Here is a 12,501-nt window from a genome sequence, read left to right on the forward strand (position 1 = left end):
TAATAAATGGCATAGTACTTGAAGCACTGTTTCAAACTGAATCTCAAGCAAGTGATTATTTTATATCAACAATATTCGATGAGATTAATGTGTGACATGGTACACTTAAATGTCTGACAAAAAAGCTGAGCATTAACAAAATACATATAGTACTTTGAGCATTCAAACATACAAAATATAGTACTTTGAGCATTTCTAACATACAAAATGTAGTAATTTGAGTATTTACAACATACAAAATATAGTACTTGGAGAATTTACACCATACATATAGCACTTGGAGCACTATTTCAGATTGGATCTAAGTAAAGAACAATGCCTGATGACTTCAACCATTCTATCAACAGTACTATAAACATAATCCTGATCACTCATCTTCAACTTTCAAGAAAGGGTCCTGGAAATAAACCAGATACCCACAAGCCTTGAAAATGTGATCAAACACATCCACTTGAGACAGTTTCACGTCTTGTCTGAGGATGTTGAATTGTTTAATTCTTCTAATTGCTCTTTCGATATGAACCCGGGCTTCAGAGATCTTCTTGTACTAATGTAGTTCATCCTTTTTAAACTGTGATTTGTCCTTATGTTTAAATGACGGTATTACCAGTTTAACACCTGAGGGAAGGCAATCCTGGATGGTGAAGCCACGGTCTGCCATAACCTTTTCTCCTGGATTTAAGCTAGAAAGTAGGTCATCAGCCCCTACAGTTATGAACTTGTCACTTGATCTACCACCATGCATCACAGAAATGTACGTTATAGCACCACCTGTATTCATACCTACAACGAACATAACAGTTGAGTGGTGTTTATAGTTTGAATGAAATTGTTTGTGAGCACCAACAGATGAAGGGGTTTCAGAGTACAGTTCTGTACAGTCTACAATTACTCTCAAGTTCTTGAACTCATTAAAACACTTCGCGTTGTACATGTTGTCACATTCTGTGGTTGTGGCATCTTGCATATTTTTTTCTAGTTCCTGAGATAATAATGTCACCCATGCAGTGAAAATAACACTGCATCTTGCAGTGGACATGCCAAACCGCATTGAACAGTCCATAGTCTGCAAACCAAGTTTCAATTTCACTAGAGTGAAGAAGATCTCTTGCTCAAGGGACGTTTGTCTGGCTTTTCCTGGCTTTCGCTTGTAGTTTTCGGCATGATTCTTGTATGTTTTTGTCCTTTCGCCTTGTGGGTACTTAAGAACTTTTGCTTTTGGCTCCAAATATTTATACAGTGAATCAAAGACCTCAACTTTAAGTCCTGTGCAGTAGCGGAACAGCTTGTCATTGTTTCTCAATTCATTCACCTCTAATACTTGTCCAGAAGCCTTCAGTTTTTTCAGGTCATATTCACATGTCTGTAGTCTTTCTCTTTCTTGGATGACACCGACCAAGTCTTTGTTGCTTTCTAGTAGCTTGAAGGACTCCTTATCTTCCTCAGTGTTGAGGTAGTCATGACCCGCCAACTGCACTGCCTGAAACATTTTCAATAATAACAAGGTAAATCAAGATAATACTTTTATAATTTTCATGGAATATGTAAATGTATATGGTTCAGCTTGAATTTTGTCACTGACCAAGATTTAAACCATCAAAGTGTAGTACAACTTGTTCATTTGATCAGTATATGTTTAGAGTTTATAGTGAACAAATCATTTACATGTCACGAATGCAGTGCATGTTAAGTACAGTACTGAGTACTGCTCTTTAAGGTGCACATTAATAGATTGCTGCATATTTATTCCTTTAAATGTATTATTATGTATAACTCATTGGATATCAATTATATATTTTTTTAGTTGTGTTTCATTATTTTTTGCATCCACCTATATTTTGTGCCTTAGACTACATGTATGTATTTTGAAATAAATACTTAGGCAGTTACGCCTATGGTTGTATTTCTTCAGTATTTGTGTCTAGTAAAATGTTTTTTTTTAAGTTTAATTTTGTAAGAATTAACCTCTGTGATTATATCTGCTGTGTCTGGCACTACCACATCTGCACAGGAATCCCGGTCCACAATGCCTGCATCATCTATGACAGGACCCTGCTCACATGGAATTCTTTCAGGAGTACACTGAAACAGAGATGAAACGTTCAAGTATCATTCAGTCTATTATTTTTCTAAGTGCTTTGATGTGGTTACCCTTAAAACATCGATTTACAGTCGTAAATATGAAAACATAGCTGATCAGATCTTTTGTCAGCAGTCTCATGTCATCTTTTCCAGACATTTGCACCAACATTGGCTCAATTCCAAAACAATTAGGACACTTTTTCAAAACAGAACATCTGTGAGGGTGCAGCTTTAGGACAGAAAATGATGATTATTAATCTTCATATTTACATTTCAATCACAATACATATGACTAACAATCGGTACTGCTGTGTACAGGGCTCTTTTCACATTCTGGTTACTGGCTTGTCTCTCCTTAGGAGCTTTCCTAGTGGGCTTACTGCTGGCAGGACGATGGGAAAAGATGGATGGAATTTGGAACCATTTCTTCATGGACTTGGCCTGTGGTGGTTCATCAAAATGGCAGCTGCATAATTTTGAAGATTTGCTTGGTGTCCATAACATTGTTACAATCTTTCCATTTTGTTCAATTTGTTCTACTCTTGAAATTTTATTTAGCCAAAGGGTCCTTAACTTTGGTTCTTCTGGAATTCTAAAGAAACTGCATGTTGCCCCGCGAGATCGTTCATGACTACAACCTTCTGCACAACAAAAGTCCTTTTTTCCCATTTTGGAGGAAAAAACAAAAAGTGCAGCGCATGAAACCTATGTTCATACTCTTATCCACTACAAAACAATATTGCTTAAAGAATTTTGAGAAAAAAAATAGTTCATTTGAGCGTAACGATTCGCATTAGCTGTCACATCGGATGTAAACAAAGATGGATACACCCCTGAGGGTCAAATCTCACTTCCAAATCTCGCTCTCGTTTACGCGTGATTTCACAATGTAAAATCAGACAATGGGATTGCATCTGAGGTCCCTTGGATCGAGATCAAGGACAAAGGTAATTTCTGTAGAACAATGGTTGGTATTGAATAACTTAAGTAAGGGTCGACATATTGAAAGCCAACTTAGTATACATTAAGAGTTTATCGAGACCTTTCATAAGATTATGTTTATTGCTTATGACAAGCACATCTATTATTATTGTATTCACATCTCAGTCAGAGTGGCGTAGTCGAGCCCCTTGTCTTACGACAGCTCTTGCTTTATAAATGTAATACTTGAAAATGTAAAACAAATATTAACATTTATGAAAAATGTGTGTAACAATCTTGTCTCATGCTTTATAATTTTTTGTAAATGTTTTCTTTGGAAATGTTCTCTTTTGAAAAACATTGATGAGCCAGTATCATATAAAATAATTCATTCTCTAATTCAACTTTTATATTACATAAACTGAAACCATTCTCAAAACCCTTTATGTTATGACTATTTAAAGCCACCTCAACTCTTATGTTAAACAATGCTTTTAAAATAATTAATACATTATACAATGCTTTTAAAAAATTCATTAACTATGTTCAGTATCTGTGCATGAACCAAGTTCATTGATAATGCTAATTATTTCGCTCAAATACACCTTATCCTATTGATTTTAATTAATAAGAAGGCTGGCAAATTATTGACATATACATTTTTTATATTTTCTTAAGATGTTTTGAAGTGAAATGAGTTGATGCTGAGGTTGAGATTAGAGTTCTGTTTGTGTCCTTAGACAAGAACTGTTCTCATGTTTGTGTTAATTGCTGATAGTTAATGTAACATACTATAGGCAGTTTCTCTTATGTCTGCAGTTGAACTTGTGTCCACCTGTTACATACGTAAATGAGCTCGATGATAATGGCGGAACGATGACTCTTTGGCTATTACCATTATTCTTAAATGTGTTCCAACAATTAAAGACTTCTGGTTTGGTCTGAATGTTAAAAGGTAGCAAATAAGGTTATTTTGCATAATGAATTAATTTCATAAGGTATTAATAAGTAAATGATTAAAAGTGAAATAAAACAAAATTATAAAATTGTAACTTTTGTTATTGTTTTTTAATTGTAACCCATCTCGTATTAGAAACAATACGAGGTCCATATGCAGGATTTAAAAACAAAAACGAGCGAATAGTTCAGGCATCTTAACTTTGGGCATAGCGTCAATATGGTAGAAGGTCATGCTTTTACTGTGGTTAAATACTAAGTTTGTTATAACAACTTTATGTTTATGTCTTAAAGCTGCACTCTCACAGATTGAATGTTTTGACAACTTCTTTATTTTTTGTCTTGAAACAAGCAAATGTTTGCGTATTTATTTGCAAACCAGTGATAATATACTGCTGACAAAAGATCAGATCGCAGCTTTACATATTTCTGTCCCAAAATTTATGTTTAATGCATTTTTCTTAAACCGTTAGTAACAGTTTAAGCCATATAACATTACACTTGGATTGAAAATATGAAGATATGCGATCTGATTAATTGTCAGAAGTCTTTTATCACTGGTTAGCAGATATTTACGCAAAAAAATTTCAATTCCAAGACAAAAAATAAAAAAGTGGGAAAAACATTAAATCTGTGAGAGTGCAGCTTTAACTTTTGGCTATTTAGCTTGTTTCTGTAGTTTTCATATACATATTGTTACAATATGAGGGTAATATGTTCTACATGTAATTTTTCCCGGCCTCATAAGTTGAAACAACTTAAAGTAAAAGTTAAAAAATAAATAAACTAAGCTACTTGAGCCTAATTAGATCTCATAACATTATTGTTAGGTTCATAGAACATAATCAACTCATGCCTTTAAATTGTGTGCATTTGAATTAACATGTACTGACAGCTAAATGTGGCCATCGATCAAGAAGTCAAAAGGTTTCAAAGAGAAGAAACTATCGCTTTCTATCCCTGCTATAACATACATTGACCTTTATTACTACAACTTATTTTTCAATTACATCTGTTAAAGTAATAAGAATCAAACAGAATGCATGGGTTCGAAATGAATATACATTCACAAATTCCATGGAATATGTTGGAAAAAGCTCCATAAATCTATTTAAATTAAATAAGATAATGTTTATGTCACAGAATCGACAACATGTTAAGCTAGAGATATTACAACAAATTAGCAATGTTCCTGCGCTTTTCCTCTCCAGCTGCATTAAGTGAATCGCTACATCCCTCCTCCTCCACACTTGCAGAATCATATTCTACATCTTCCACGACATCTTCGCCCTCCCTGTCCAAAATGAAGTTATGTAGGACACAGCAAGCCGTTATAACTTCTGGTATTTGTTCAGCCAGAAGCATATCAAGATTTTTCAATCGCCTAAACTTGCTTTTTAAAAGCCCTATCGCACGTTCAACATCAACTCTAGTTGACGAGTGAGCCTTGTTGAACTTCTTCTGTTGAGCATCAAGATGGCCATTGTCTCTATATGGGACTAGCATATACCTGGATAGCGGATATGCTGAGTCCCCAATCAAGTGGTAAGGTGCAGGGAGCTGCTGGCATACATCTAGTAATGGGCAGTTCCTGAAAACTCTTGCATCGTGCACAGAGCCACGCCAACCGGTGTATGTATCCAGCAGCCGGAGTTTACTGTCGCAAACAACCTGCAATTGAATGCTAGGATAGCCCTTCCTATTTATGAAAGAAGCCCTGTGGTGTGATCGTGGACCAGGAACTGGAACGTGTGTGCCATCTACAGCTCCAACTTTTCCAGGAATCTTACACCTGGCACTGAACCCCTCTGCGACCTGATCCATCTCCCTTCTCGTGGTGGGAAAACTAATAAAATTGCTCTTCTGTTGACAAAGGGCCTTAGAAGAACTCATCACAGTCAGATGGAGAGTGCCTTAAACATAAAGTTCAATAGACAATTAAATAAATATTAATATAACATGTGTTATTTGCAAATCTTTTTATTGAATATAAGAGAGCTATCTTTTGGCAGTGAAAGATGACATTGAAAGTATTACATATACATTGCAAGTTTGTAGCAAAATTATGATTGTTAGTTTCATATGGAAATATTATGTACATTAAATAAATAGTACCAGTAAATTAAATGAACATACTAATAAAATAATGATTTTTATTAATGTGACATTCTTCATCAAAATCATTATATACACGTGTATAATAAACATCAATTTTGACTAATAAATCTTCAATTGTTATTAAAAAATGCTTTCATGCAAAAATTAATTACTCGGATAAATGAGGTTGTAACCGTGAACATGTATTTTAAAGCCCTGATATATTGTGTATTCTCATAAGGTAGAAACATCATGTTTTATGCTCATTTCTTTCAAATGAAACTCGGTATCCTTCATAAGAACCATTTGTTTTCGACATTATTTCTACCTTTTTGGAAAATTAAAACAGTAATGGGTATTATTAATTATTGGACATCTTATTTGGGAGTAAGAGTGCTTGTTTAAAAATATGTTGTGGAATTGAAATGGACTTAAATTATGTGTCAGTCAGTTGAACATAACATGCCATGTTAAAGTACAGAAACTGTTTTAATAGATACCTTTACTTATGCCAAATCTGTCTGCTACGCTCCGATAACACTCCATATTGCCCAACATCCAAAGTGTTGCCAGCATTCTCGTCTCCAAAGAAATGGATCTTTCCCTGGCCATATCTGGGGCAACAATTTTACACAGCTCCTAAAAGATTGATAAAGTACAGAGAATATACATGTATATTAAACACTTACATGTAGGTCAATAGAAACAGATATATATATATATGCTTTAATAACATGCACACAATTCTACGAAGAAATGTATGTTAATGTTTGATTTCCATTTTGATGCTAATGCAGTTGGACTTTAGGGAAGAGAGACAAATGGGTTTTGTACAAAATACCATTGTTCAAAATATAACATTCACAGTAATCCCTGTGTTCACCATAATTATAACCCAATGAAGTTAGTGTCTATATGTTAAATAGGTATCCAAGCACAGATTGCGAAGCATCTTCATTGATTGAAAAGGTCAAAATTTAGTTTAAACTTATTGAAATTTTTAAACGATTGTGAAACAAGCTATTGCAGCTTATATCATTCACTTTCATTGGCACGATGTTACGCGAGAGTTTAGTCTTGTGTTGTGGGGAAAACCGGAGTACCAGGAGAAAACGCACTTGCCCGCCTTGGTGACCACTAACCAAACTCACATGCACCCAGGCCGGGAAATGAACATGGGTCACCTTAGTGAGAAGCGAGTGCACTAACTACTGCGCTAACCGGACAACCGAATCCAAAGTTGCAAATATGTGACATTTGTAAGCGATTTGGAATACCAGTTCTCTACTGTTTTGATCACATCCAGTGACATACTGGCATATTGAAAACATATGGACAAATGTTTTAAAAATAAAAGTCTCTACATTTTAACTAATTTTTTACCTCAAAAGTTGACCGATGCAATCGAAAGTGGGACTGAAATTCCACATCAGAATACATTTACACTACGTCTGGAACATAACCTTCAACTCGAACCGGAGCAGGATTGCTACACGTCAGCATCAAGGAAGTATCTGTGGTTAAGAGAACTTTAATTACACCTGAGGACAAAAGATATTCTTCAGGGGGCTTATCTTTGGAGGAATCAAATTCAGCAAAATAGATATTGTATATATAGATACAACACTACAGTATAGCGTTAAGTACTATAAAATGTATTATTAAAATAATGTCAAATTTAACTGTAAAATAATCTTACATTTACTAACAATCAATTGCATTTATTTTGAATCTTTAAGTAATATGTATCAGGCGATAGAACTTTTATCGGTAAAATAATGTTTACAAAAATATGGGTGGGGTATACTTTTTTATACTAAAACATGAAAATACGCATAAAACATACGTACACACGTAACATAACTATAAACTTACATGAAAAATCGGACATTGACTGTGTTGCGATAGTAATATTACTTTCTACATGCTCAAGTATACTATCGTCAGTAATTTCGTCGATTAGGATGCTAAGGACGCTGTCTGAGTCCGCCATATTGAAATCGTTAGCGGCAAACAAGGCAGTCAATACACTAGTTAGCGATGCGAGCTGTTATCGGCTCACGTTTGCGGTAACTGAACGCACGGCCGGTGTCGGACCGCAACCGTCCTTTGATCTTTTCAGTCATAATCTTGCGCTCCGCCATGGTTTCACTTGGCAGGAAGGGATACCCCTCCCGCACCCTCCCCGCCCCAACTTCTTAATATACAAAAAAGTGGTGTTGCATGGCACAAGAGTTCACCTGTCACACAATTCCTGTATATCGTTTTAGTTTCAATCTCTCAACCAGCGTGTTGGTAATTGAAAGGTGTTCCCATCCTTTGATCTCAGTCAAAACATCTCACTCATCCATTGTTGAGGTTCACAGACGGTACACCTCATCCATCTTTTCAGTGACAATATTTCGCTCAGCCATAGCGATTTCTGAACTGGTCAACCGCATGTCATAAGTTTATGAAGTTGATATCTTCATTGTATGATTTACTGAAAAGTGGTTTTACATTTTTACAAAATAATCATACTGTACCTGGCTGACGTGACAAGCTCTGCTATTTGTACCGGTATAATCCATGGTCGTAATTAAATCGGTAATCCAACAGGAATGAATTCTTCGCAATTTCTATCCGATCAACAACTGTCAAACATCTAAATAGTATTGAAATTGTAAAGCCTAAAATGACAACTACTAACTGTCAAGTGTGACCTTCGTATAGAATGGTAAACAATGCGTATGAATATCTTTAATAAACAAGTGAAAACAAAGTATATATCTCAGACAATCTATAGAAATATGTTTTATTTGTGTTTTTGAGTTTACCAAAAGTAATCTTAGTAATTGCTTATAAGCATATTTTGAATTATTTTAATAACTAGTAGGGCGCTATTTCGCCGCATCTTATAGTTTAAATTTTATTCTTCCGTATCGTCACGCTCTGATGACGCTGGTGTTCGGCATGCACGCGCTCAATATAGTTTATGAACAGAAAAAATACTGGTTCCATCACCTTTACGTCTTTTTTTCAGGCTGATAGTATGTGCAACTTTTGAACGAAAGTAGTGCTATGTGTGACCGTAATAGGGCTCTGCCGAGCTTCGCTCGGTTTAGAGCCTGAATAACCAATTTACATGCACATGAATGGCCGTTTCTTTGGGGTCATTATGTCCTATAAAATATTACTTTCTGTTTGTATCTGTTTGTAATAATACTGTTTGTCCGTCATTCCGCTGTTTGAATATGTAAGCAATACAGCGTCATTAAACTTCAGTTGATCGGTATTCATCGCTTGCATTTTCAACCTGTTTGCTCTTTTATAGCTATTGTAATGTGCCAACAGCCATTTTTTTGTAAAGCAATAACAATCGTTTCATGATTCAACAGAGCTTCTATTGAAATTTAAGCTGTTCTGCTGTAGGTCACTTTTCAGTATAGTTTAAATTTTGGAAAGCATAGCTTACCTCCCACCTCGTGTCTACGTCACGAAATAAATGAGACCGTAAGCAAAATATGAACGTCATTATATATGATGAATAGCTTAATGGAGGTTTATCATTTAATCACTGTTTACAAAAAAATAAACATAAAGAGGTTGAAACGTCATATTATGGTATAATTGATCTTCCGTGACCTTGCTATATTTAGTTGGTCTGTATAAACACTTAAAACGGGGCACTTATGTGTTCCCAAGGTTATCTTATAAGTCCAGGTGAAAGTAACAACAATATTAAATTAAAACAATTGATTTACGCCAAAACATGTTTTGAAATTGTTTGTCAATTGTGTATTTTTCTCTCTTTAGGCAATTTAGAGATGGAATAAAAAGTACAAAATTATTTAAAGTAGAGCTATTTCAGTATATTTAAATATTATTATATTGCACATGTATCACACAAGTCAGATATCAAAGCAAATGATTGAATACTCTGAATGCAACCTTCAAGATCTCAGGAAAGACAGGGAAAAGTATAAATGTGACTTAAACCCCCAGTAAATTTGCATTTGACTGATCATTCAAAGGCGGTACCACCCAACACTCCTTGATAAACACCCCTTGTTCTGACATTAAACATGTAATCTGGCAGCTACCATATTAATCGGTTGTTCTGACAAAGTGTTTAGTATTGGTCAGCAGCGGTGCCTAGGGTGCTTTATAAAGTGTTGTAAGGTTCCGCCTTGGAACGGTCAACAAAATGTAAATTTACAGAGGGTTAAACTAGTTTGTGTGCGCAACCTCACTCTTATCCCAACAAATTCCGAATAAAGTAAACAGTAAATGGTAAATCTTATAAAAGAATGCATTACCTAGAGGAAATATACATTTGCTTAAATCTTCTTCGAAATCATAACTTAAGTTAAAAAGTTGAAAACAATGACGTCACAGGCTGAAACATTCACCTTAGAAAACACACGGTCGCAATACCAATCGTTGCTCTGAAAGGAACTGTGTAATCTGTCAGTTATAACAACCATCGGTTTCTCTTACAGGTGTAACTAATCCATCACTAACTACAGTTATCGGTTGCTTTGACAGGGGGTATTTCTTTCCAACAGCAACCAGTTGCTATGACTTGGGTATGTTATACATCAACAATTGGTTGCTCTGACAGATGTTTTAAAATAAACATGCTAAACCACCAATCTGTTGCTCTGATATTGGTTGGTGTTATCCGCCAGCTACTGGAATCACCGCTTGCTCTGACAGATTTTATGGAATCCATCAGTTGTGAGAATGCGGTTATGCGACACTGCAGCTACAAGCAATCTGTTTCTCTGACACGTGGTATTTAACACATAAGCTAAGAACACCATCGGTAGTTTGTAGTTACTACTACTACTACTACTACTACTACTACTACTACTACTACTACTACTACTACTACTACTACTACTACTACTACTACTACTACTACTACTACTACTGCTGCCACCACCACCACCACCACCACCACCACCACCACCACTACTACTACTACTACTACTACTACTACTACTTCTACTACTACTACTACTACTACTACTACTACTACTACTACTACTACTACTACTACTACTACTACTACTACTACTACTACTACTACTACTACTACTATTTCTACTACTTCTACCTGGAATATTTTAGCTACAATTCATTGTTTGCCGAATGCGGAATGAGTTCTTTCAAATGTTAATGAAGTGAAGGGTTTCTTAATACCAACAGGTCAGTTTGTTAAATCAATATATTTTTCTCATCATCCAAATCATATCTGATCCGTCAGAAGATATTGTAAGAAGGTTTTCATATAACGTCGAAAATTCAAACAAGACTATGAAATCTAAGTTGCTTCAGGCAATTTAAAAAAAAAGTATTATATAAACTCATTCATCACTTAATAAAAATCGCTTATAACCCTATTATTCAAACCGATTGCTGACATTGGCACGCATGCGTATTGGACATAAATATAACACCGCACGCAGAAAGTGATTAGTTGGGTTAGTTTGCGGACGGATAAAGTAATGTAAAACATGTTTGAAACATAGAGCGCGGAAAATGATTAGTTTGAGGACGGATAAAGTAATGTAAAACATTTTTGAAACAAAGGTAAGAACTGGTTGATAAGTTTTACTATTTAAAAAGAATGGGTGATTTAAGTAGGGTATAAATGTCCGTTTCATTTAAGATACAAATGTATTTCACCGAGTCATCATCAGCAAATCACTTGGTTTATTGTTAAATCAATTTAATGGTAAATTAATTTAAGATATTAATTTTGAAATTTAAATTTAGTGTTGCATTGAATAAATATGTTATGTTTAAAATGTTAATGATATTCCATGTCATTTTTTATGATAGGATGATTTTTAATGTATCGATAAAATAATTTAAAGCATATTTTTCGGCTGTTTACAGCATCGTTTTTGCTTACCAATGTTTAAAGTGGCTGTCTCACGTATGATAAAATAGCGAAACAAAAAGAAAATTGTCGAAAACTGACATAAACTTGTCATCGATGTGTACAATGCATTGAAACTTACTAACTGAAGTACCACATAGTTTACAATTTATTTAAGTTTACCAGTTATTTCGTATGTTTCTATTAAAAAAGATTACTGGGTATGTCTACCATTCCTTATACGTGATTGGCTAGTCGTTGTTATCAATTGAATTTACCGAGGTTGGTGTGTAGCTAAATTATGTCACCCGATTAGAATAAGCCTTTGTAGCTCTGTGAGTAAGACGCTGGACTTTAATTTTGGCGATGCGGGTTCTAACCTTGTCTCCGACACAATTTTTTTTTACATTTTGGTACTTTTTTTTTAAATTATGATATCAAAGCGTTACACATTCTATTAAATGATTGTCCTGAGATTCGTTACAGAATTTTGTTTTTGTTTTGATGCCAATCTGTGACACAGTCCCTTTAAGATTTACATGTTATACTCATTTATATTAACACTGCAAACATGC

The 12,501-nt window shown here is 34.8% G+C and overlaps 2 pseudogenes; both read right to left on the bottom strand.

Moving 5' to 3' along the window:
* Window positions 1–367: 367 nt before the first annotated feature.
* Window positions 368–2,586, bottom strand: LOC128221653 (uncharacterized; annotated as a pseudogene).
* A 1,960-nt stretch (window positions 2,587–4,546) lies between these two features.
* On the bottom strand, window positions 4,547–8,050 carry LOC128222616 (putative nuclease HARBI1; annotated as a pseudogene).
* Window positions 8,051–12,501: the final 4,451 nt, after the last annotated feature.

Source organism: Mya arenaria, chromosome 16 (genome assembly GCF_026914265.1).
Source record: "Mya arenaria isolate MELC-2E11 chromosome 16, ASM2691426v1".
In the NCBI taxonomy this organism is placed as follows: domain Eukaryota; kingdom Metazoa; phylum Mollusca; class Bivalvia; order Myida; family Myidae; genus Mya; species Mya arenaria.